The following is a 24,429-nucleotide window of genomic DNA, read 5'->3' as shown; positions in this document are numbered from 1 at the left end:
TTCACCTGAAAAATGCTCAACATGCTAAGAGGCACTAACAGGGGCTTTCCAATCTTCTTTCTTACCCCTCCCTTCCGTGGCTCCCTCCAGCTATCTCAGCTCCACCCCTGGTGCTTCTCCCATCTCCCTTCTGGATCTTGTTATCTCACAAAGCAAGGCCTTCCAGTGTCAGGACTCCTTCTTGCCCAGTCACAGAAAACCAGTCCAGCCCCTCCTAACTGGCACCACCGTCCTTGTGAATCAGGTCTCTTTGTGAGTCTAGTTGTCCTTCTTACTCGACAGCTGATCCCCTGCGCTGAATATTCTTCACATGTGATTGCAAAAGTGCACCACTATGCACTGTGATACATACCTCTAGCCTTAGAGGTATCTTTCTTAGAAACTCATGTAACTCACTTGTCCTTTAGCCAGTGGTATTTTCAGTAGTCGTTAAGAACTTTGGAGAAGGGACCTAGGATAAAAGGTGTATCGATCATTATGTAGACTTTGTGACACTGATGATTGGCCTAATATTTCAACAACTGTTTCCTGAAATATAAAAATGGGTCTGTAAGCAACAGAACTAAACATTTTGAAGATTAAAAACACTCAGCTAGCTACTATATATAAATGGAACAGCCATTGGTTTGAATTCAAAGAGCTTGTGGTCAAACAATAAATAGTACATGTTAAAAAATACAAATAACTGTAATAATCGTTAAACATCATCAGCATCATCATCATCAAAACCCGATGATCCTTTTTAGCAGTGGCTTTCTTGCCCAACAGTGTTCTAAGGTAAATGAATCATTCAGCAGAAATTACGTTGTGAAAAAAAAAAAAAAACCCTCAAAATAATTATGCAGAACAAGGTCATTTAGATTCATTGGCCTTTCTCCTTGGCAGGCAGGACAATTCCCTATAGTATTTCTTTGAATATTTCATCAGTTTACTTTTTAATGACTGGAGCTACTTAGTGCCTACCACACCCCATGGAAGAGTATCTTACAATGTACTAGAATTTAATTTCTGGGAATTTCTTTGTTTGAGATTTATGTTTCTTTCAGGCCCTTACAGAAACCTCATATGCCATCATTCCATCATGCAGAAGTGCCACAACTGTGCATCTCCTGTGCTTAGTATTTATGGCTATCTTATTGCTTCTGATCTCTTGCCCTCTAAGATGTCATAACACATGCAATTACTCTCTTATTTTTTCCAAGATATTAGTCCTGAGTAGCCAAATCTTAGCTCTCCCTGAATCTATTCATGTCTTCAAATTGCATCCCAGTTATTCAAAGTTCTGTGGCAGACTCTCAAATACTTAAATATTACTTTATCTAGTGTCATGATGAAGATAATAAAAGCAATAAAACCAACAGGAATCGAGAGAAGGAGAATATGAAGGTAATGATGCCTTCAAGCATCTAGTACCATATAGCACTGCAAAAACTATGTACCTCAATTAGGATGGGATTAACATCTTAGATGGAGATCAGCCTCTCAAATCAATATGTAAAATGAAGATTGCCTACAGTTAAAATCACTCTTAAAAATATCTTAGGAAGCGCCACATGCAATACCAACATACCGTTTCTCAATAAGTCCAAAGATTTCTTTTTTGTTCTGTGATTGGAACAGAATCTCTGTTTCTTTGGTTGAGCTCCAGATGAAGCAGTTGGCTTGCATTGAGGGACCATGTTGCATGAAAAATAAGTATCTTTAAACACTAGAATCACACTCCTGCACCATCAGGTGCCCATATTACGGAAAGCAGCCGCAGGGAGACAGAGGCCAAGTAAAACCAGCCTGTCCTGTCACTCCCACCCTAAGACATGTGCTCAGACACCGGAGGGCTGGGTGGAGTAGGCTCTACTATTTTACATCTCTTATCCTCTCGGTTTTATTCTCCTTCTCCACTCCATATTGTCTTTCTCTTTGTGAAAAATAGAGATGGGCATATAGCATAATATGTGTTAGGTCAAGAAAGTCTTATAGCCTGCCACTCTACGACTTTGAGTATCTCAAGAGTATGAAGGGGGGCGAGGGAGGGAGGGAGAGAGAGAGAGAGAGACAGAGACAGAGAGAGAGAGAGAGAGAGAGAGAGAGAGAGAGAGAGAGAGAGAGAGAGAGAGAGAGAGATTGTTATCTTATTCACTTAAGGGGTTATTCTAAATATGTCTGACAATCCTCACTCAGAAGGAAAAGTTCTCTTCAAGGGTTTAAGTTTCCACATTTCTTACCTTATTAATTCATGGCATTTCCCATACTTTAAAATTATTTCTTATACTTTCTTTGTTTACACTCGAATAATATACTCCACTGCATTATACTTAGGATTCACACAACTTTTGTCATTTGCTTAAAATTCTTAATTTAAAAACCAAGTACAGTATAAAATATAGACCAGTACTAATGTAGTTTGCACTCTACTACTTAAAGATTCTGTTCCTGAGAAGGAACTAAATACATCCTTACAGACGAGATAGTCATTGAATTTTACTTCAAAAAATAAAAATAAAACCACTGTGGAACCCAAGGAAAAGTGGCTAATATTAGCAAAAATCTGTGGTATTGAGATTAAAAAATATTTAAGCCAAAAGAAAACAAAAATAATAAAAGCCACATCCACACATCGACTATGCTTGGCATGTGCCTCTTATGACATCATTTACAGCTTATTAGGAAATTCTCTTGGCTTTCAGGTTTCTGACTCCATTCCACAATAATTGATATTGATAGCATTTTACTGTTGCTATACTCTGCTTGCAAGAAGACTGTTGTATTCTAATATAGAAAATTGTGTTGCTAATAAAGCAAGCATATATATATATATATATATATATATATAATTATAATAATATTATGCCATGTTACCTGGCAGGCAACCTATGTTCTGGACTTGAACACTGTTTTCCAAGAATAACAATCATAAAATGTTTAGTTTGGCCAATGCAGAGTCTATGACTAACTACTTGTAATGAGGAAAATGAAGTATTTCAGTGAACCTAAGATTTAGGATAAATCATACAAGGCTTTAAGGCAGGGGGTACCATGTTCTACTGGTTGCGGTTCAAAACCTGAGAAATGAGGATAATTAGATAACAAAGATACAGAAATTATAGATCTCTGACTACTCTTCAACTCCACCAAACAAATGATACCATCCATCGATAAATAGGTTCCAACAGTCCTAGCATCTCAGTTGGAATGTCTGTGGGCTGGAGAGAGCATTTCTGGGGAAGATGGCCAAAACAGCTGACTTTGAAGCACATTTAGTACTTAGACAGATTGTTAGTGGCCTTACAATAAGCTTGTGTCTTCTACATCTGGGATAATTCCGAGCTTTAATAGCCCAGTACGGTCATCTTCAAATGGAATACTAATATCATAGTCGCTCGGGAAAATATTGTAAATAAATGATTCCTTAAAATATAAAATTATATCAATCATAGTCGCTCGGGAAAATATTGTAAATAAATGATTCCTTAAAATATAAAATTATATCAATCATAGTCGCTCGGGAAAATATTGTAAATAAATCACTCCTTAAAATACAAAATTATATCAACAAATGAAACTGTTATTAGCATTATTGTTGAGTACTTGTATATGTGAATGCATCATATAGCTGTTTATGAACTGCATGTATGTTCATGCGTATTGAGCCCAGAGATTGCTGTCAGGTATTTTTCTGGATAATAATTCCACTTCTTCTTTTCAATATGGGGTTTTCACTGAATCCAGAACTCACTGATTTGCTATAGTGGCTGTGCCATGAGCTCTAGAGATATGCCAGGCTCTTCACATTCTTCCTACCAACTGTGGTTACAGATGCACGTGACTACCCTTGCTCCTCCCCCCCTTTCTTTAAAATGGTGCTAGGGATCTGAACTCAAGGTCTTATGCTTACATAGCAGGTTACTAACTAGCTGAAAATTTCCCTAACATTCTTTATCCAACAAGTAATGAGGGCTCAGTGGTAATTTTCTCGATTCGGGATAAAACTTTTTATTCGTAAACTTAAGTTCTGTCTCTGTCTTCTTGTCATTATCCCTTATCTCAATCAAAATTCTATATAAGAAGCAGGATATATAAGATGATATGAAAAGTGAGCATGTAATACTATGAAATAATACTTTTTTCTCTCCTGGGACTCTAGAGTTTATTTTTACTTAACTTTACTAGTTACATCAACAACTATGTGAAGCATTTATCACACTATGGATAGGAATCTCACCAGCATATCTGAGCTGCTGAATGACAAAGCTGGGTTTTGCAGCTAGATTTGTACAGATAGAAAGTCTATTCTCTTAGCCAAAACAGTCAGTAGAAAATGCCTGAGATCATCTAGTGATTCAGTGTTGTAATTTATGAGAATAGAGAGAAGATGAGTCCTTGGTCATTTCTCCATCACTCAAACGACCAACTCTTAAGCCCAGCATGAAAGCTGAAAGCTAATATCATATCAAAGTGACACTGGACAAGTTCTCTGTTCCTCATTCATAATTATGCATTCATTAACATTTATGGAGCTGGGTCTCCCTTATTGTTGATGTGATCAAAATGAAAGGGTTAATGAATTAAGCCACCTTTACTAAAAATGATCTCTGCAAACACTGTATGTGGTAGTTCTAATGAGCCATTTTACAGCAAATATACTTAGAAAGATCATAAAAGAAACAAAGAAAATTAAAGCTAAAGTCAAATTAGAGTATTAGCCACAAAGAAAGGAAAATCTAAATTGAACCTATCTCAAATACTACATTTTAAACCTACATATTGTTTTTCTCCAAAGATGTCACAAGTACTTAGCAGTGGGTCCCCACTCTAAAATATCCACTGAACAATTGATGCAAATGTTACTAAGGTGAAATGAAGACCCTGGATTATTAGCGAGTCTCCAGAGAATCTTTACAGTGAAATTTTAACCACCAATAAAACCCCTAAACTCCGGAATTCCCAGCCACTGATTAGTATTAAAACAGGAGTGTTCATTTTCCCATTTCTTGACACAGAGACAAGGAAATAGAGCAATACAAGTTACTTTTCTCATAGAATGTTCAAATACCTGAGAGTAGACACTCGAAGGAAGAAAGGTTTCTTTTGGCTTAGTTCCGTAGTTCATCGTGAAGACAGGATGTGGCGTGTTTTGTGTGCATGGACAAGTTAACACTGGTGCTCACCTTTCATTCTTCTTTTGCTCACTCCAGAGTTTTAGCTATGGAAATGGGGGGATCCATATTTAGGGTAATTTTTCCCACTTAGGTTAAACATGTCTAAAATCACTCATTTCTAGAAAAAAAAATAGCTTTCTATCTTACTCTGGTTAAATTGTCAATGAAAATTAAACATCCCAACTTGAGAACTCATCAATTTGATGGTCAAATAAAGTATTTTCAAACATACCATTCCCTGACCTCTAAACTGCTTCCAGTAGACAGTGCAAAACACATCTCTAAAAGTTCCATGGTCTTTAATGTTTCTAACCATATTCACACGAACTAGGTCTCATCTGTTATTCAAGGCAATCTCCTATGTGTGGCCACACCTATAAAATTAAAAACAACAGTACATAAAGCACATAATAGATATTTCTGTCCCAAAAACAATGATCAAAAAGTGCAGAACCTAATGCAACCAACACTATCCCGTGAAGTTCTGTTTGATATTTAGGACTTATGATAGTCTGGGCCCAAAGGTCTCAGGCATCATCATCCTTGTAAATTTGTCTATTCAGATCTGTATTAGTTACTCATTCTAGTTGCTGTGATCAACTGCCTGACAACAGTAACTTAAAGGAAGAAGAGTGCTTTTGCATTCAGACCTAGGGAACACAGCTCAGCACAGCAGTTTGCATAGCTCTCGGACCTGCTCTTCTCCCTGACTTTAGCATTTCTTGGTTGAATTGTTCTGGCGTCTTCAGCATCCTAGAAAATCCATTGCAACTCAGACATCATATCTCTTCTGAAATCTCTTCCAGGCCTTCCCTACAGGGGTGCTCTGACTCTACTACACGTTTCTGGGTTTTAGCATCTCTCTATCTAGATCACGGCACAAGACCTCATGCCCCCTCTCAGTCCTGTGTCTTCTATGCATAGAAAACCAGTTCCACATGGAAAGTGTGTCTGGTTCTGCTCCCAACTTGAATTGTAGTCTGCCCTACCTCCAAGACCACAGTTATACCAGTATCTATGAGTGTGCTGACCTGGAAAATACTCTCTTAGCTTGGTATTTTTAAGCAGGAATTTTCTTCACCTATATTCAAAATTTAGACTCCTTCCCTTCAAATGAACTTCCATTTTCACTTTGGTGCCTTTGGTGGATGGGTCTTACCTCCAGGGTACATTTTGTCAACCTAAGGCATACCGTGAGTTTTTAAAAGTGGCAATACTATCTTTACAAGTTACGCCTGCTTTCTCAGCCACCTTGTCTAAACAGTGCATCCTCATGTCCCTTTGTCCGATTTGTTTTTTCATACTGTTAATTAGCTGAGAGCAGAAGACAGGAATTTTGGCGGAACCTGAATGCTAGCCAGTTTTGAAATTTCCTCTGCTAAGCACATTAGTCCTTTATTCTTGAAGTCATCTTCATTCAAGATTTCAGGACACGAGAAGAAATCAGCCATATTCTTTTCCAGAATTTTGTGTCACTCAAGAGTTCCCAGGAGAGTCCTTGCTGTCCTTGAACGTTAATAATCTAGGCCTCCACCATCCACATTGATCTCAGCATTTGGTTCTTGCAAACCACCAGCAGAATAGTTCAATAGGCTTGGAACACACAATTCTTGGGCTTCTCTGGTCCAAAGTCTAAACATTGACACATTCTTCATTCAGACTAGATTGGAAGACCCTAAAAGCATGTGGCCAGGCTTATCAATGCATCTCTCCCATCCTTGGTACCACATTTTGATACTGGTTACTATTCTTGTTGTAATAAAATATCTAGTATGGGATGATAGTTTATTTTAACTTGAAGTTCCGAATGAGAAGATTGACAGGAAGGTTTCTAGTCCCACTGTACCAACAGTTACAAACAGAAAACAAACAAAACCAGAGAAATGTGAATTTTACAGCCTCCCCCTTTTGCATTTTTATTTAGTCTAGGAATATGGGCTCTTAGAATTGTCCCGGCCGTGCTCAGGCTGAGTTTTTTCTTTAGTTAAACACCCACATCCACAAACACATACACACAGAGGCATATTTTCATGGTTATTTTTAATACAGTCAAATTTATACTGAATATTAACATCATGGGCTCCTTTTCAAAATATTGCAATATTTCATTACTGCATTCCCATATTATAGTCATATATTTTGAATCATAAAGAGGGCACATAATATGCAATGCTTAGTGTGAAATTTCAAATATGATATTCCAACTGAAACACATGATCTTTCAGTTCTGCAAAAGTACGTGCATGCCAATTAGCCTGGAGTCTTATGTGTGGGGTTACATTTATGAAGACTTTAAACCCATCACTGCTGACAACCTTAGAGGGATACTTGAGTAACTAATTTAAAGATCATACAGAAAAAAAAAAGAAAAGAAAGACAAAGAGGTAAGAAATCTCCATCCTCATGCTATTCCCAGGACAGCTTGTATAAGCCGAGCAGCTGAGCTCCTGCCCTTCGAAGCACCTGAATCCAGAAGGTAGTCATTTAAATATTCACAGATTGAAGGCCTGTCATTCAACCATGACAATAAGAATAAAGTGAGTCTGTAGAGCACTTCCTCCTCAATGGAGAAAATTTTGCCTTATAAAGGGTATTTCCTAAGTGTTCATGATTTAATGGTCATCCACTCTCTCTCTCTCTCTCTCTCTCTCTCTCTCTCTCTCTCTCTCTCTCTCTCTCTCTCTCCCTCCATCTCTCTCTCTCACCTCTCATGAACACTGCCCACATCCTCCTTTTTTGGCATCAGTTGGTCACCTTTAATCAGCATTTCAAACTTCATGCCATGTTTCTTTGCTTGCTGCTGTTACCGTCCTTTCTTTGCTATTTCTGCAGGATTTCTTTGTTCTTCCCTACTCCTAGTCCAGTTGTCCGTTAAATATTCTCTAGATCCTTCTGCAAACACAACTATTTTCTTTTGCTCACTTTTGTATGCCGGACATATCGTAGAAAAGTTTAGCTCTTCCTTCCAAAGCTCTTGCAGGTGAGGAAAGGTGGCTGGCAGTATGAGGGATTATGCCTGAAAGTGCTTGCAACACAGGGATGTTTTCTGTGTGAGAGGAGCTGTTACTCGGAAGCAGGAGATATGTTTCGTTCAGAATGATGTATTAGGCAGCATCTGAGGTTGGGCCCTTTTACTGACACCACAGTCATGAGAGAACCTACTCTATCCCTCAACCTGCTCAACAATGACTGGAAAGTCGGGATATTTGAAAGGGAAAGGAAGATTTTTGACTCTTAGGATTCTTTTCTCGGCATATTGCAGGGTGTGCTACATTCCCTATGTGCAAGTGTTTGAGGGGTTCCAGTAAACATTCCTAACTTATGCTTTAGACAAGCAAACCGAAGCGCATTAGGCAATCTTTACAATTTTGAGGCTATTTTCCCCCTCCTTGTGTGAACAGATGGGAGTCTCCGGCCGCAGGGCCTCTCTCTGAGCTTCCTAATGAACAAACTACAATTGCCAGGCACTCTGGAGGGTTTTGAGAACTGGATGATATTCCTTGTTCGACGGGATAGGCAGAGTCACTGTTCTTCTTTCCTTATGACACTGGGAGAACCCTGTGAGGTATCCTCTACAGATCATTGTGACGGAAGAGAAGCCGGGATCAGAGTGTCAAGAAGGGATGGGAGACACACACTGAAGACAGAAGACAAAATACAACTTATCATAAAAACCCAAAATTTCAGAGGGAACCTTTTAGGAATGGCAACATGCAATGAGTCTCATCTCCCTGGGACTCCGTGGGCAGCTTGGCTTATTTCAGGACTCAGCCAGTGGGCATTACTGCACAAAATGACTTCAGGATTCTGAGTATTGTTTAACATTAACCAATTGCTTCTAGGGAGGCTTAGAAATGTTTAGAAATCTTCCCAAGAAATCAGCAGTTTGAACTATTTAATCTACCAAAAAGGGGGAAAAAAAAAGCATAGAACATGCTAAATTATAGAGATCAATAAACATACATTAAAACGATATCAATTAATTGTAACATAGTTTCATTGAACACGCCACCTTGAATTGATTAAAAATTAGCTTGACCACTATCTGGACAAACATTTTACCCAGTAGCATATGCTCACCAGTCCGAGTATCACTGGTATACAGAGATTTCTTCCTCTCCTTTACGGAAGTGATGTTCTAACCTAACTTTTCAGGTTGGTTTTGTTAACAATCTCCAGTGATCAATTTGCTACCATCAGTCAGTGGCTTCTAATGATACCTCAGAGAAATGTCCTTTGGGAACTGTATATAGTAGTGCCTACTGAAAAATTGTTCTTTTCCATCTTGGGAGACTAAATGATATCAGTTTCACTTTTCAGAGTGACTAAGTGACTGGAAGCCTTTTCCTTCTTTTTGTCCTCCTCCTTTCCCCTTTCCCCTCTCCTTTCTCCTTTAGTCTTCATACAGGGTCTCAGTGCATAGCCAAAAGTAACTTGGCATTCTTAGTACTACAGGTATAGGCCACCAGGCCCAGCCAGGGCACTTTTCAAATGAACATATATTTACTGATTAAAAAACAACAAAACAACAAAAACAAAAACAAAAAAAAACCCAAGCAATATCCACAGCAAACAAACAAAACCCCACACAAAACCAAAAAACTCCAAACACTTTTCTTATTTTTAAAAAAGGTAGACACATAACATGAGTCTCTATAAGAGAAACAGCTGTGAGAGCCCAGAAGGCAGATTTTTGTGACTTTCCAATCAACATCTGAGTTGTGGGGTTTTTGTTTTGTTTTGTTTTGTTTTTTTGTTTTTTTAAACTTATTTCAGTTTAGCCAAGTGGAAAGTAAACTCCTCTGCATTGTGGGCATAATTTATAAATTCAAAAGACTTGAGCCCTACATTGATAACTTTATTGTTTAAATGCTGGGGCTAAGAGTCAGTAAGGAGAGTCCTTGGAGCATGTGCCAAGCCCAGGGTTGAATGTCCAGCATGGATGAGTGTGGGCATCTTGGTGCACAGATAGACGACTGCACTCTGGAGGGAGAGACAGGAGAATCAAAAGTTCCAGAAAAGAAAAGCCTTGGCCACATGAGACTTTATTTAAAAAAATTATAGAATAGATATACTAACATGGAAAAGTACATACGTACATTGTAATAGTGAAACATCTTAACAGAGTTTTATAAATGTACTTTATTTAAAAAAGCAATGTCTTATAAATGTACTTCTACATATTATATTAATGTGATAGTTCAGACAACCACATCCAATGGTGCCCATAAGTTAATGACTCTAAATTTTAATAATGTCATTTGAGAAGACTCACAGCTTTCACGGATTTGTGGTTGACAGTTGCTGATTGTTTATGCTTGATATTAATTAATCTGGGGGTTTACTCTGAAACACTGTATATGGCAAAGAAAGGAACCCAAAATTTGAGTGAGAAAGCCTTTATCAAAGAACTACACATAATAAATTGACTGTATGCTTCTAGACAAGTCTCCATAATATAGAGCCTCAATTTTTACTGATAATTAATAAAAGTATTCATATATTGTTGGAAAGGTTAAGAGAGATAATATATAGAAAGCACTTTTATAGTATGAGCACAAATAAGGAAATAATCATTTTAATCACTAACAAGAAACAATATTTTCTTTTGTTTAAGAAAAGTAGGACTGGAGAGACGGCTCAGTGGTTAAGAGCACTGACTACTCTTCCAGAGGTCCTGAGTTCAAATCCCAGCAACCACATGGAAGCTCACAATCATCTGTAATAGAGTCTGATACTCTCTTCTAGTGTGTCTGATGACAGCTACAGTGTATTTATATACATAAAGTATATACAAGTATTTATATACACAAAATATATAAAAATATATACAAATATTCAAAAAATGAAAAGAAAAGTGACCAGAAGAATCTTTCCTTTTCTCAGTCTGTTGTTAAAAATAAAAATAATAAAACAAAAACTTTAGTCTTATTATAAAATCCTTTGGTAAAGAGAAGAGTCTAAGAGATCTTCTAGTAATTTCAGTTGACTAACAAAATCTTTCTCATTTATGAGGACACTAACTTCAGTTTGTTAAAATAAGCCATTTATATATACATTACTAACGATTCAAAGATGAGACCCATTAGTCAGGGGAATTAATGTGTAGTAGTAAAATACAGAGCAAAAGACAAACTTGAGGTAAAATATTTGTAAAACAATGCAACAATTATAAAATAAAACAAGTATCCCTTTTGTTTTAATTAGTTTAGTTATTATTTATAAAAGTACACTGTAGCTGTCTTCAGACACACCAGAAGAGCTCATATAATCCCATTACAGATGGTTGTGAGCCACCATGTGGTTGCTGGGATTTGAACTCAGGACCTGTGGAAGAGCAGTCAGTGCTCTTAACCGCTGAGCCATCTCTCCAGCCCATAAAAGAATCATCTTAATCTCAACATTGTTCTGAAAGCCAGGATAACACTCAAACAATCGGTTTAGTTGACCCTTATTTTCTGTGGCTTCCTGAGATATTGGAGGAAGTAAAAGCACCAGTATGCAGTTAAACAGACCATGGTATGCTCTAATTCCTTAAAATGAACTGGAAGTTGCCACGTCCTGCTGGATGATGAGTCTCCCACACCTGCTCACAGCATCCTCTCCCCGAAGTAGTAACCATTACAGGCATCATTTCTATGACATGGCAGCCATGTTTGTCTCTAGAGTATCCATAGAAGCTGAGTCGGCTGCTCAAAATGGGTAAACGCTCTGTTGCAGATAGTCTTCTCCATCAAGAATTATCTAGGAAGAATAATATCACAGGAAAAATCAGCATGCCTGAGCAGCACTAGAGATGTGTCTCTGAAGTTGATAAGCTTCCTCCACAGTGATGAAAGAATTCTTCCAAGAGAATGCACAGGAAGTTGCTTCTATATGTTTGAAACTCATTAACAAACGAAAGCAGCCTATATTTGCCTTCCACACCTATGAACAACTTCCAAGTGACCTTTTATTTATGTCAGCACCCAAAAACCATTCTCCGGAAAGCAATTTTCACGCACTGAGTGACTCCTCTTATTTGGCAGATGAGGGGCGGCGAGGCAAAGAGGACCACAAACACTGAGAATCGAATGCAAGCTCGTCAGTTCCTCTGCCAAAAAGTGCACTGAAGCCAACGGACCTCCCACGTTCTCCAGAGTGTGCTTCTGCACATAGTGATCTGCAAATATTATCATTCCATGACGATGCAGTTTCATCAAGGTACGTCTCAATCCATGGGATACGAGTCCCACACAACAGACGGGGACTTTGGCGGAGCTGCGTGCACGCTGCGTGTGTTACTTACTGGTTATATTGCGGTGGCCACACTGAGTCCCGTATGGCGCCGTATTAACGAATGGCATGCGAGCACCTTCTGTCGAAACATCTGCGACAGGGAAATTTCAGGCATTTTTCCAGAAAATTTCTGTGCTCTGGACCAAATTTTCATTAGGACTCTAAAACCTGGCAAGCATCATTGTTGTGTGTGATTTTTTTATTTTTTTAAAATAAACTAGGACGTGCCTTTGTTACAGGGGTGAGATAAAAGGCCCTGCGGAAGCTCCCTTCTATTCTAAAAAGTTCAGGAAACATATGACTGCTCACAAAATAGCGTCTCCCAACTTTTGGCTTTTTGTAGACATACAAATAAACTTCACAGTTTGGGATATGTAGATTTTCGCATCTCAGGGTAAGAGAGGCCAATGGAGGCTTTCCTCAAGCACAGTTTGTAAAGAAGGCGTACAATCACCAGGGATGATTTGTATGTGTTTCAGTTTTGATGCTGGCTGCCAAAAATGAAAAAAAAAAAATCTATTGGAGGGTTTTTACTTGTTTTTAAGGGACAGCATGTCCCAGAATTAGCAAAAATAAATCAAAGAACGTGGTGCTTTTTGTATATGCCTGCTTGAACTCATAAACTACATGAATCAAACATGGAGTAGGTAGGCTTCATCTTACTCATACAAGTATGAAGATTTTTTTCCATTTTCTTTCTCCAATAACCTCTGTACTGTAGTAATGGAGCTAGAAAAACACCCTTTTGTAATTTTTAAATTCCCTATGCCCTGCCATAAACACTAATGCAAAACAAACATGTTTGGCAGTTAATATGTGCATTATCATTATGTAAATAGGAATGTTATCATTATAATTCAATGATGTTGTTTTTTGTAAGCCCCCCCCCCACTACACATATTATCCAATTTCAGTCATAATGCGTATTATACCACAGGGGCTTTATAAGCATTCTAGATCACAAGGAATAAGTAGATTGTATATAACAAGAGGCTTCCCACAAATGCACAAGATACCGGATGTAGAGATATCAAACAGACTGAGGTTGATTCCCATTGTATAGTTCTATCCACAGCAATGTGGGGAAGCCTGAGATTCGCATCCATTTTACTGTTCAAACTGAGCACCACATTACGACATTTTTATACTGACAACATTATAAGTTGGAATGATACACTTACACTCCATGAGATGACTTGATCTAGCACTAACATAAAATAGGCTGTGTATATGAACTAAGAACAACTCATGTCACAGTCTGTTTGGAAATGTTACAGGGTTTGCATAAATCCATTGCTTATGCATAAGCACCAGGGAACCAGAATCCTGAGGCAGGCAGTAATCTATAAAGTTCTCACGGCCCTTGATAAGCATGCAAGATGTATCTTACATTCTCCTTGGTGAATTGCAAATGTTTATGCAAGGAGGAGCCCATAGCTGCATCTCGCATGAAAAGATCAGCAGAGATTTCTTTAGTAGGGATGAGAAGAGAGCGAATCCCCAGAAGGGAAGACGAAGGCTTAGTGTAGCTCTTAAAGCAACCAGGTCTACTATAAGAAGACCTGGGGTTCTGTTATCATCATAGTCTGTGGCCCAAATCAGACTTGTTTGTCTCTTTTACCAGGGATGAAAGGGTCAGGTCAGCAATTACATGGTATGAGGCCTCATTGATTTATGGGTTCTTTCTTTTCATAGAATCAGTAAGCCATGATGTCTGAAGCAACAAAGCAAAAGATGTTCTTTTTCATTGTTTGTTTAAATAATGGTGTCACTATTTTGTTTCGAGTTCTTAAGGAGAATGCTGCTGGACACATTGTTAATCTGATAAGACAGCATAAATTGCTTAAAGATTCAATGGCTATAAGTTTAAAATGCATTAGCACTAGGTTCTGATTTAGAGGCAGAATTCGGTGCTATTTTTCATTGTTCACCACACCTTTTGTTAAGCATCTGCTTTGTGTGAAGCCTTCTGATTTGAAATGTCCTATTCAATTATAGTAATGTATGATGCACCACTGGGCCAGGAGCATATCCATCCCAGCATTGAGATGAGCAGATATTTAACATGCAGAGCAGAACTTCTGTTTTAACCCAAGAAAGGCCATTTCTACTCCATCATCAGACTGCTGGCAGGCACAGGTTGAAAAGTGGCTGGTAGGCAGATAATGCAGGAATGTTCTCCCTGTGGGCCAGCACAGTACTTTGTTGGATCTTTCTGGACAGAACCATTGCTCACTCCAATTGTTCTTCCTGTTGTTTCTTCTCCCTTGCAATCCCCAATCTGACCTCCCTTTTCTTATTCTTTCTCTCTCTGTCTGTCTCTGTCTCTGTCTCTCTCTGACTCTCTCTCTGTCTCTCTCTCTGTCTCTGTCTCTTTCTGTCTTTCTCTGTCTCTCTGTCTCCCTGTCTCTGTCTCTCTCTGTCTCTCTCTCTGTCTCTGTCTCTGTCTCTCTCTCTCTCTTTTAATAACTTTGCTTATTTGTTTCAGATTTCTGATTTCAAATGCCAGAAAGTGTGTGGCTCAGACAGTAAACTTTATTCTCCTATAGTTCTGGAGTCTAGAAAAAGCCCAAGAGATGCCAACAGCTTTGGTATCTGGTAAGAGCCCTATGTTTGACATGGAGGTGGTCCCTTCCTCCCTCGTTCTCATACTCTCATGTTCTCACTGGGCCCTTTTACTGTATTTCTACAGATTAAAAAAGAGAGACAAAGAAAAATAATTACCGATATTTTTGGTATCTTTTTCGCTTATTAAGACAGCAGTTGAGTCTGACTAGAGCACCAACTTAGAGCTTCATTTGACCTCAGTTATCTCCAAATCGAAGATCACTGTGATGACAGCGTCAACATACAAATCTTAATGCAACACAGTTCAGTTTACAGCACTAATCATCAATCAGATCAAATAGTCTTTCTCCCTGGATGTAGCCTCTACGTCTTAAGGATGGTTAGGTAACAGTTTCAGGTTAAGCCATCCATCCATTGGTATGCTCTCATTGTAGACCTGAAATTCTTTTTAATATGTGCTGATGGTTTATAGTTATGAACTGGAGAGTCATCTGTGTGAGTGAAGCATTTTTGTCTCTGACTTGAGTCCAGAGTCTGAAACTCAGAGAATGGGCATGCTTTCTTTCTTTTTTTTTTTTTTTTTGAATTTGTGCAAAATCAAGAAGCACACTGAAAGACTTTAAATTAAGGGCTTGAGGTCCACAGATGGCATCAACAACGCTGAAACAAATGATAGCATGTGATCTGGTTATAACAGCAGTAGGAGTTGGGGGAAGAGATGTTCAAGTCATTTGGATCATCTTAACTCCCTCTGGGATCTAAACCATGGAGCACCAGAGCTCCTAGTCACTTGTCTACATTGTCTCAAGAACCACAGTACAGAATTGTATCTTTCTATATCATGCATTGCTTTGCCCCTTCCTTGGAAAGGTGAGCAGGAGCCTGCCATCTTCTGTGCATTATTAAAAGTGAGTCTGTAATGCTCATGGAGGTTGTTCTTTGGGGGAATCCCACTTCATTCCTGGCATAGCTGGGAAAGAAGAACTGTCATCCAAACACTGGGTTTCTCTGCAAGGACCCATGGGTAACCGGTGCTCTCTGTGGTATCCTGAGATTGCCAGAGGATGCAGTGAGTCACTCCTGAACAAGGGTTGGGGATTTGTGATAGATTTGTGTATATCAGGTAATTATAGAGCCACAGAGGGTAGATAACAAGCAGAAGAATGGACCTCTGCTCCAGAATACTTACCCATGTCAGGAAAAACATTGGGTTGACATCACTTGTGAACAGGGGAAGTGAACTGGTATCTACTCAGAAGAAGGTGGCTATGTTTTAAACATTGTGTGTGGTCTTAAAGAGACAGGTGTGATGATAAAGTGTTCCCTCCCAAGAATGATGACCCAGATTTTCTATCCCAAACCTATTTAATGGTACTGGGCATTGTGGCATATTAGGTCTCGTTAGCAATCAATAATGTTTGAGCAAATGAGAGACATTGTATCAAAAGAAGGTTTTGGCGTTCTATGGATAAAAATTGGTTGTTCTCTGATCTCCCTATGTATATACACACACGTGTAAATATGCCTGTGTACATGATTGCACACACACACACAGGCACACATGCAAAAGTGATCTTATGATTGACAAGAGCTCTAAAACAAGGACTTCTCATTTTCACATTTTGATAGGACCAAGTGTAGAAATGTTGGTACAATGGTTAAGAAAATAGGCTTTAGTGTGAACACTTATCTAGGGGTTGGGGGTGGGGAATTCTTGGATCCTATCCACAGTTAATATCTTTCATCCATATAATAAGAATAAAAAATATGTCCTCTGGTTCTGTTATAAAGACGGAATGAGATAATACATTCAGAATATTTATTCATAGTTTCCCATGAACTGGGTGCAGTGACACATGCTGAAAAAAACTGACCAAGCACAGGTCTCTCTAATGTGATACATTTCTAAGTTAACAAACTTGCACAAATTAGGAACATTCAAGCTTTATTATGAATTCATGTGGGTCATGTCTGAGCGTTCTGGTCAGGGGGTGATGGCAGTGTGTGAGACTGGAATGTTATCCATGATCCTGCTATTATTTTGGAAAGTACAACTATCCTATAATGCATGGAAGAAGAGAATTCACGTGCCCAAGCAGAAAATGTATCATTTCCTTAAAAACATCATTAGAATCTATTAATTGTATAAGATAATGGGTTTCATTGTGACATTGTCATATGTGAATGTCACTCCTGTTATTGTCTCCTCTTTCTACTTCTCTCCCTCACTGTTGCTTTTCCTCTTTTAAATAATATCTAATCTACTTTCCCTTCTAGAGGTAAAGGAGAGCATGCAAGCTTGTCTTCTGGGTCTAGCTGACTGTACTAACAGGGTGCTCTCCATTTCCAGCCTTATGTCTGGAATCTAGCAGGCTCAGAGGGCAGGAGGGAAGCTTGAAAGAGAAAAAGACTCCAGGGCCCATGAGCCAAGAGAGAAAAGTAGAGACTGAGGGAACAGAAAAAACCGGTGAGGAAGAGGCAGTGGCCTAGAAGGCTGAGTGAGAGTAAGGGACCTGGGAAACCTGGCAGGAAGTGGAATGTTTTGTGGGTTGAAATTCTCCATCCAGCATTTTCCCTGTGCCACAACCTAGTACCATCAGGATTCTTCCCTTCCCACTGAGAAAGAGCTTATTTTTCCTTTTATGCAAACACATGGAGCATAATAGCTATTTAATCAAGGCCTCTACTGTAGGTACTTAGGAGAACTGTCAAAAAGCTTTTTACCAGCATCAGGGAACTGCTCTCCACCCCTTCCATCTTTTCCCTCACCTCCTGAAGGCACAGCCAGCCCCAGGGCTCTGTATAAGAGGAAATAATGTCTCTCACAGAGCACTGCCCAAACAGTAGCCTGCTTGCTACGGGGCATGAGCCTGTTTGTGGGGATAAGTTACTGTGAATGGATGTATATTTAACATCAATTGGAAGGTAAAGGAATTTCAATTGTGTTTTGTTTTAAACACCAGATATCAGAACATTTGAAATTCATTCAAATCAATAGGTAATTGAACCTAGTATTAGGATTTTTGAGAAGTTGAATCTTTTATGTTGACGTACTAACAATATGATAGCATGATTTTGCTATTTAAGATCCGTGTGTGTGTGTGTGTGTGTGTGTGTGTGTGTGTGTGTGTGTGTGTTTATACAATAGCATATTATACTATTTAGAAACAATAATCCATGTGTGTCTCTCTGTTTATATCCATTTCTGTGTGTCTGTGTCTTTGTGTGTTTTTCTGTGTGTGGGCCTGTGTGTCTGTGTGCTTGTGTGTGTGTGTGTGTGTGTGTGTGTGTGTGTGTGTGTGTATCTGTATGTTTATGCATACATGTGATTGTGTGTTTGTGTCTGTGTCTCTGTGTATCTATATGACTGCGTATCTTTGTGTGTGTGTCTATGTGTTTCTTGTCTATGTCTTTGTGTGTCTGTGTTTGAACTCAAATTTATTTCTGTAACTGTCACGCTCTCCCAGAAGTAGAGATCTTGAAAGGAAACAGAACCTCATTCCCAGCCCGAAATGGTCACAGGGCAAGCGCGTTTCCCTTAACTTCTTTAAAGTTGAACACACTTTTCAGGAAAGTGGGGCAGGGGAATGCACAGGCCGGAGAGGTCTTTTATAAACAAGCCGTTTAAACTTCAGTGACAATTAGCCCCCCTGCCCCGCTTTACCTTCTGGGTCACATAGACTGGCCTTGTTGGATGATTTACTTTCAGGCTTCCCAGCCGTACCAGGCTGGCCTGGGGAGGCTCTACCCTCACATGTGTGGTGTGTGGGGAAGTTGAGCTGCCATGGCCAGTTTGATGAAGTATACATAAGCCCTGGCTCGGCATATCTGCAATATCGTGGACGGTCAAGGAGGCGCCTGTTATAAAAATACACAGTGAAACACAAGCGAAGGACTGCTCTTTCTCAAAGACTAACGTAATGCATTCCTTCTGTTTAGGCTCATTTTCCAGCCTCTCACATTCTTTGCGAACAAGAGTTATAAAACAACCCTGATGCAGGCCAATTATTTTTACTTTGAAGGCCATTAATCAAGATTGACTAAGAAAATGAAGACAGCTAAGCAAAATTTCATATGTGACTAGAGCAAGATTAAAATAAAACCAGATGGGATGGACAGAGACACCGAGCATTTCTTAAAAAAAAAAAAAATTGGACTCATGTAATAAATGTCTTTTTACAAATTACAGCACTGTTATTTTCTTACAGTAAATCAACTCAGGCCATAGTGTATAAGTGGACTTCTTTGCTGAAATGTCAAAAAATAGAACCTTCCTTGTTCTTGTGGAGTAATCCCGCAAATCTAAAGCAGCAGTGTGGTCTAACAGTCTATAAACCATCTACCTGTGTTCAGTCAGAGCCAGGTCTGACAGATTTGTTTCTCATGGTCTGGGAGCAGAGCTCGCAGTGAATCCACAGAATTCCTGATGCGGGAAGTAGGGTTGAAGATTGGAGTCCTCCTGTGATCTGATGGCTGGAAGCTAAGGAAAGATGTGCGAGAGTCTAGATTCTCTAAAACAGAAAGATCAGGAAGGCAACACATTCTACCTGTTTCAATATTTAAAACTTGTCTTCCCCAGAGATCTTTAGCAGGACAATTATTCTTCTCATATTAAAATACACAGTTTTGAAATGCATGCTAACTGAAGAGACTAGTAAAATATGTATACTTGGTATATGAAACTGCATTCTCTTCTGAATTTTATGTGACTTTTTTTTTCACAAAAAGGTCCTCCCTCTCTCCTGCACACAGCGGCGGTATCTTGCCACAGTGACCAAATGGCTGAAAATAACCAGCTGTTTTAGGATCTCTCTCAAAACACACACTATAATCCCAAACCATTCTCCCCATTTAACACTGTCAGGTTGAAAAGTCGGCCGAGGAAATGAGACTAAACGTGCTTTTCATAACACGCAACAAACCATTTCCACAATGTATTTGGAGAAAACATGTATGCTTTACTCAGATCAAAATAATTTCTCAGATTCAAAATAGTCTGGAAAGAAAATGAAGTCAATTGTCTTTTTTTTTTTTTTTTTTTAAGAAGGCAATTTGGTTGAAGTTCAAGGAGGACTCAAAAGATTATTTTCCCGAAAACAGTCAAAATAGGTCAACCCATGAAAATCAAAGTGGACCTTCATTCCATTCTTCCTAAGTCTCCAAACAAGGCCGGAAATGCGTGTATAAAAGTCCTCAGGAAAACACAGCTCCCTAGCCATAGTCATTCCTTATTTGGTGCAGTGGACGTAAGGCCCTGAACACTATAGGTCCATCAGTGGGCTCTTTGTTTAATTGTTTCCTATGTGAAGCCTCCTGGTGAATCCTTCTTTCAACAAAGCCTCAGACAGAGATATTTGAACAAACACCAGGGAATAATGCTAGGAGGATATAAATACCCAGGGATTTACTTTTGCAAGTTTCGGACTGTGTGTGTGTTTCTTGACCAATGACTCTTGTCGTGACAAGCTCTCAAAGACAGGAATGAAGGGCTCTGCCCATGAGCAAGTTGTTCTGAGAATTGTCTGTTTAATTCCCAATAAACCCGATACCTTTTCCTGTCTCAATATCTAAATTTATGTGGAGTTCAAATCCCAACCTGACCCTTAAAACTGCCCAGGTATAAGTATTTTACAGCGGTTTTGAATGTCTCAACGCCCCTGACTGCTGCTCCTCATAGTTTTCTAATCACTGTTTTCTGAAAGCCAGGATCATTTCTGCCAAAGACCTCATTCTCACTGTGTCCTATACACACAGCTTCTTATCTTTTAGGTTTCTGCTTAATGTCACCCCCTCAGAGGAACATATTTACACTCTTCCTAAATCCCCCAGGCATCCTTTGACACATTAGCTTTTTGATTTCTGCTCTTGGTCAGATACGTGACCACTCTTTATCAACAGTGGGAAATCAGCCTCAAAGCCAGGACTCCTGCCTCTGTAGCTATGGTTGCTTGTCTGGCATAACAAACGTACTAGGTGCTCAACAACGTACAAAGCAAGTTTCTTGAGTAAATGTGATGAAAAATGAACACAAAAGGAGAAATTAACTTAGGATACAGTATGACAGACAGGGCAGCTGTGTGCACTGAGGATGTAATGTGTGTATGTGTCTGTGTGTGTGTGTGTGTGTGTCTGTTCATGTGTCTGTGTGTGTGTGTGTGTCTATGTATGTGTCTGTGTATCTGTTTTTGTGTATGTGCCTGTGTATGTGTCTGTGTATGTGTGTGTGTGTCTGTGTTTGTGTGTGTTGTATGTGTGTGTGTGTGTGGGTATGTGTGTTTGTGTTTGTTTCTGTGTATGTATCTGTGTATGTGTCTGTGTGTGTCTATGTATGTGTCTGTGTTTGTGTGTGTGTGAGACAGAGAGAAAGACAGAGACAGAGAGATAGATTTGAGAATGCTGTATAAGATGCTAAGAGTTCATAGTATTCCAACCCATTGATGGAGGCCTGCCTCTGCCTGGCTTCCCCCATATGGGAAGAGGTCCTTTTTAGAGATGCAGTTTCTCAGTGTGATTAATCAGTCAGTCCATGAGAATGAGTAGATTTCCAGCCCTTCTATCCTTGACACAACTGCCTCTGTTCACGTTACTTCTGTTCCTCCAACGCTCTCCTGGAGAGCAGGTCATTTGCTCCCATCTTGCCTGTTCCCAGTCTATCCAGTGCATTGGCACCAAATCAATCTTACAAAACCCAGGTTTTTTTGATGTCACCTCCAACCTCAAAAACTCAAGTGCTTCTCATTATCTAAGAGCAAAGGTCAAACATTTTAGCTCAGCATTCAAAATCGCGAGTTGCATCCAGACAATCTCCCAGCCTTATCTCCCATGGCTTCTCAAGAGGATTCCAGGCCTCAGTTAAGCTGGACTCAACAGTCCCTTGAACTCTCCATCTTGCTCATGAAATTCCTGCTGACTGGAACCATTCCCTCTTCTACACAGTTTTTAAGTAATGACTATGATCCAGATGGAATCATTAGGGATAATTTTAAAATCCTGAAATGCTTATTGTTATTACAGATTGTGTCTTTGGCCATAATCACAATTCCTTCTGAAGATCATTTACATGAATTGGACTCTCTGTAAGGCTAAAAATATATTTTACTTCCTTCCTGCACAAAATCCTTAAATGTTGATGATGAATATTAAAAGCTTTCAGGAACTTTATCTTCTCAGTGGAAGCAGGGAAGAAATTTGAGATTTGTTAGAATAAACACAGGTGATATATGAAATACTTTATGTGGGACCTAGCATATACACATCAGTATTTTTATATTATGCTGCTGAAAGAAACAGGTTAACAAACTAATTATCAAATGATTTTAGAGCGCTCATAAAACACAGCTGATTACACATTTTATTGATGCCGCAAATGTGTCTGCACCAAACCATGCACAGAGTAAAGAAGTTAATATTTCAAAGATGTTATAAAGTGCTTATTTCTGGTGCTGTCCCTACATTTTATAATATGAACACTGTGATCTTTGTGAAACTCTTACTAGAAAAATGTAGATGCAAATTCTAGAGTGCAATTTCAGGTAAGGTCTTGGGGAACATAGAATCATTTCTCATCTCTGTTACAACATATGAGGGTGTGAAGTCCAATGTCTGGTTCTGGTCTTAGTAGTCTGATAAGGCTGTTCATCCCTGGCTCATTGGTGAAGCTTCACAAATAGCTATCAATCATCAATCAATCAATCGGCAAAGCACATGGATTCTTCTGTTATTAAGCCAAAATGGAATGAAGCAAAATCAAACCAAACTCTTGAAGGAGGATGTTTATGTTCTGCAGCATGCGCACTGTGATGGCATCTCACTGAGTTTTAAATACACGGACTACTTGCTACTTTTCTCATACACGTGAGATAGACACTAGAGTGTCAAAGAAATTAATTTCTTCCCTTTTCTTTCATTTTTTTATGTTTTTGAAGCTATCAGATCATATCAGTTCAGTGCCACTTAGCAGCTAAATGATACCATATTTTCTTGGAAAAATACACTATTAAGTACTAATATGAATGAATGGATATTGCCAGCATTGTACCTGTGAAACTAGAAAATCATTGGATGCTAAAGTATGTGTAAGTGGGAGACTTAGAGTGGTTAAGTGTTTAGGGTTATTTCCAGCAAGGATAGAACACAGATTTGAGAGACACAGAAACAGGAGGATCATCAGGGCCAGCTGGCTTCCTGCCTAGTGGAGGAACCTAAACCTTGGGTTTAGGGAGAGTCCTTTCCTCAAAGAGTGGTGGAACATGAGATTGGAGGACCTCCAGGGACTTCTTTTTCCTTGTGATGTGAACAAAGGCCCTCATATTCAAATACACATCTGCCTGTAGAGAGACACATATGTAGACACTCTCAAATAAATGATCACTTCTGAACAGAGTCTAAGTAAGAAGAAGACAATCCTATTCAGGGATCATTAAAAGTATTTTGGGGAAAGACATTCTAAATGAGATTTGACATAGCAAAGGGAGCAAAACATATGACTTGTTTAATGTGGGGAGAGTAGAACTTGCAACAGAACAACCACAAGTTTGGGAGGAACATTTCAGACACCACTTGGAAGTTAGTCATATACAGCTCAAGCAGTTGTAGGCTTTGTGCTGCACCAGGAGATGCTTCTGATTTCAGGATACAGGAGAGCAGGTCAAGATTTAAAATATGGGTTTCATTTTCTTATATTACAGACATTCTTAAAAATCAAATTGACTTTAATTTCAGCTAAAAGTTTATACCCCTGGAGATGAGACTAATTCAACTTTTCCTCTTTCCGTGATTAGCATATTGTCTTTCAAACTCAGGCTTCCATTCCATAGAGTCTCATTACCCCACGATGGCTAATGATGTCTTTGATACCACTGCAATTAAAAGGCAAGAAAAGCTGAGCAATAGGGAAAAACACAAGGTATGTTTGTCTGTCCCACGTCAAGGAAGAAACATCATGTCAGTCCTGGAAACCTGAAAATTTTCAATAATGCCTCGTTTTTCAGAAGTTGCTGCCTGTGTAGCAGCTTTTAGTTATGCATCCAAGTGTGCAGCATCTCAGGAGGAGGCAGGTAGAGGAAGGCTATAAGGGAACACACATAGGGTCAGTCAAACCGAAATGTAGATTTGTCATCAAAAGGACATTGTTTCCATTTAGAGTAACAAAATTGAATAAAGCCATTGAGCACTGTGGGTTGAGAAACCATATTGTCATTTGAAAATCCATCTTCCCCAAGTTGTCATGGGGAACATTGATCGGAAATGTAAGAACTGATTTAGCATGTTGATCTGGAAGATACTGGCTATGTGAGAAGTAGTTGAGGCTTGATCCTAGTTAGATAATTTTAGGAAAGCTGGGTTATATAACCCAGTTCCTGTATAATCAGTCCTAATACAGCTACAAGCCAAAAGTATAGTGATATATATGAATTCACTTTAAATT

Source organism: Micromys minutus (genome assembly GCF_963924665.1).
Source record: "Micromys minutus genome assembly, chromosome: 26".
Taxonomy (NCBI): domain Eukaryota; kingdom Metazoa; phylum Chordata; class Mammalia; order Rodentia; family Muridae; genus Micromys; species Micromys minutus.
The sequence above is the reverse complement of the archived record's forward strand: the minus strand, read 5'-3'. Positions refer to the sequence as shown.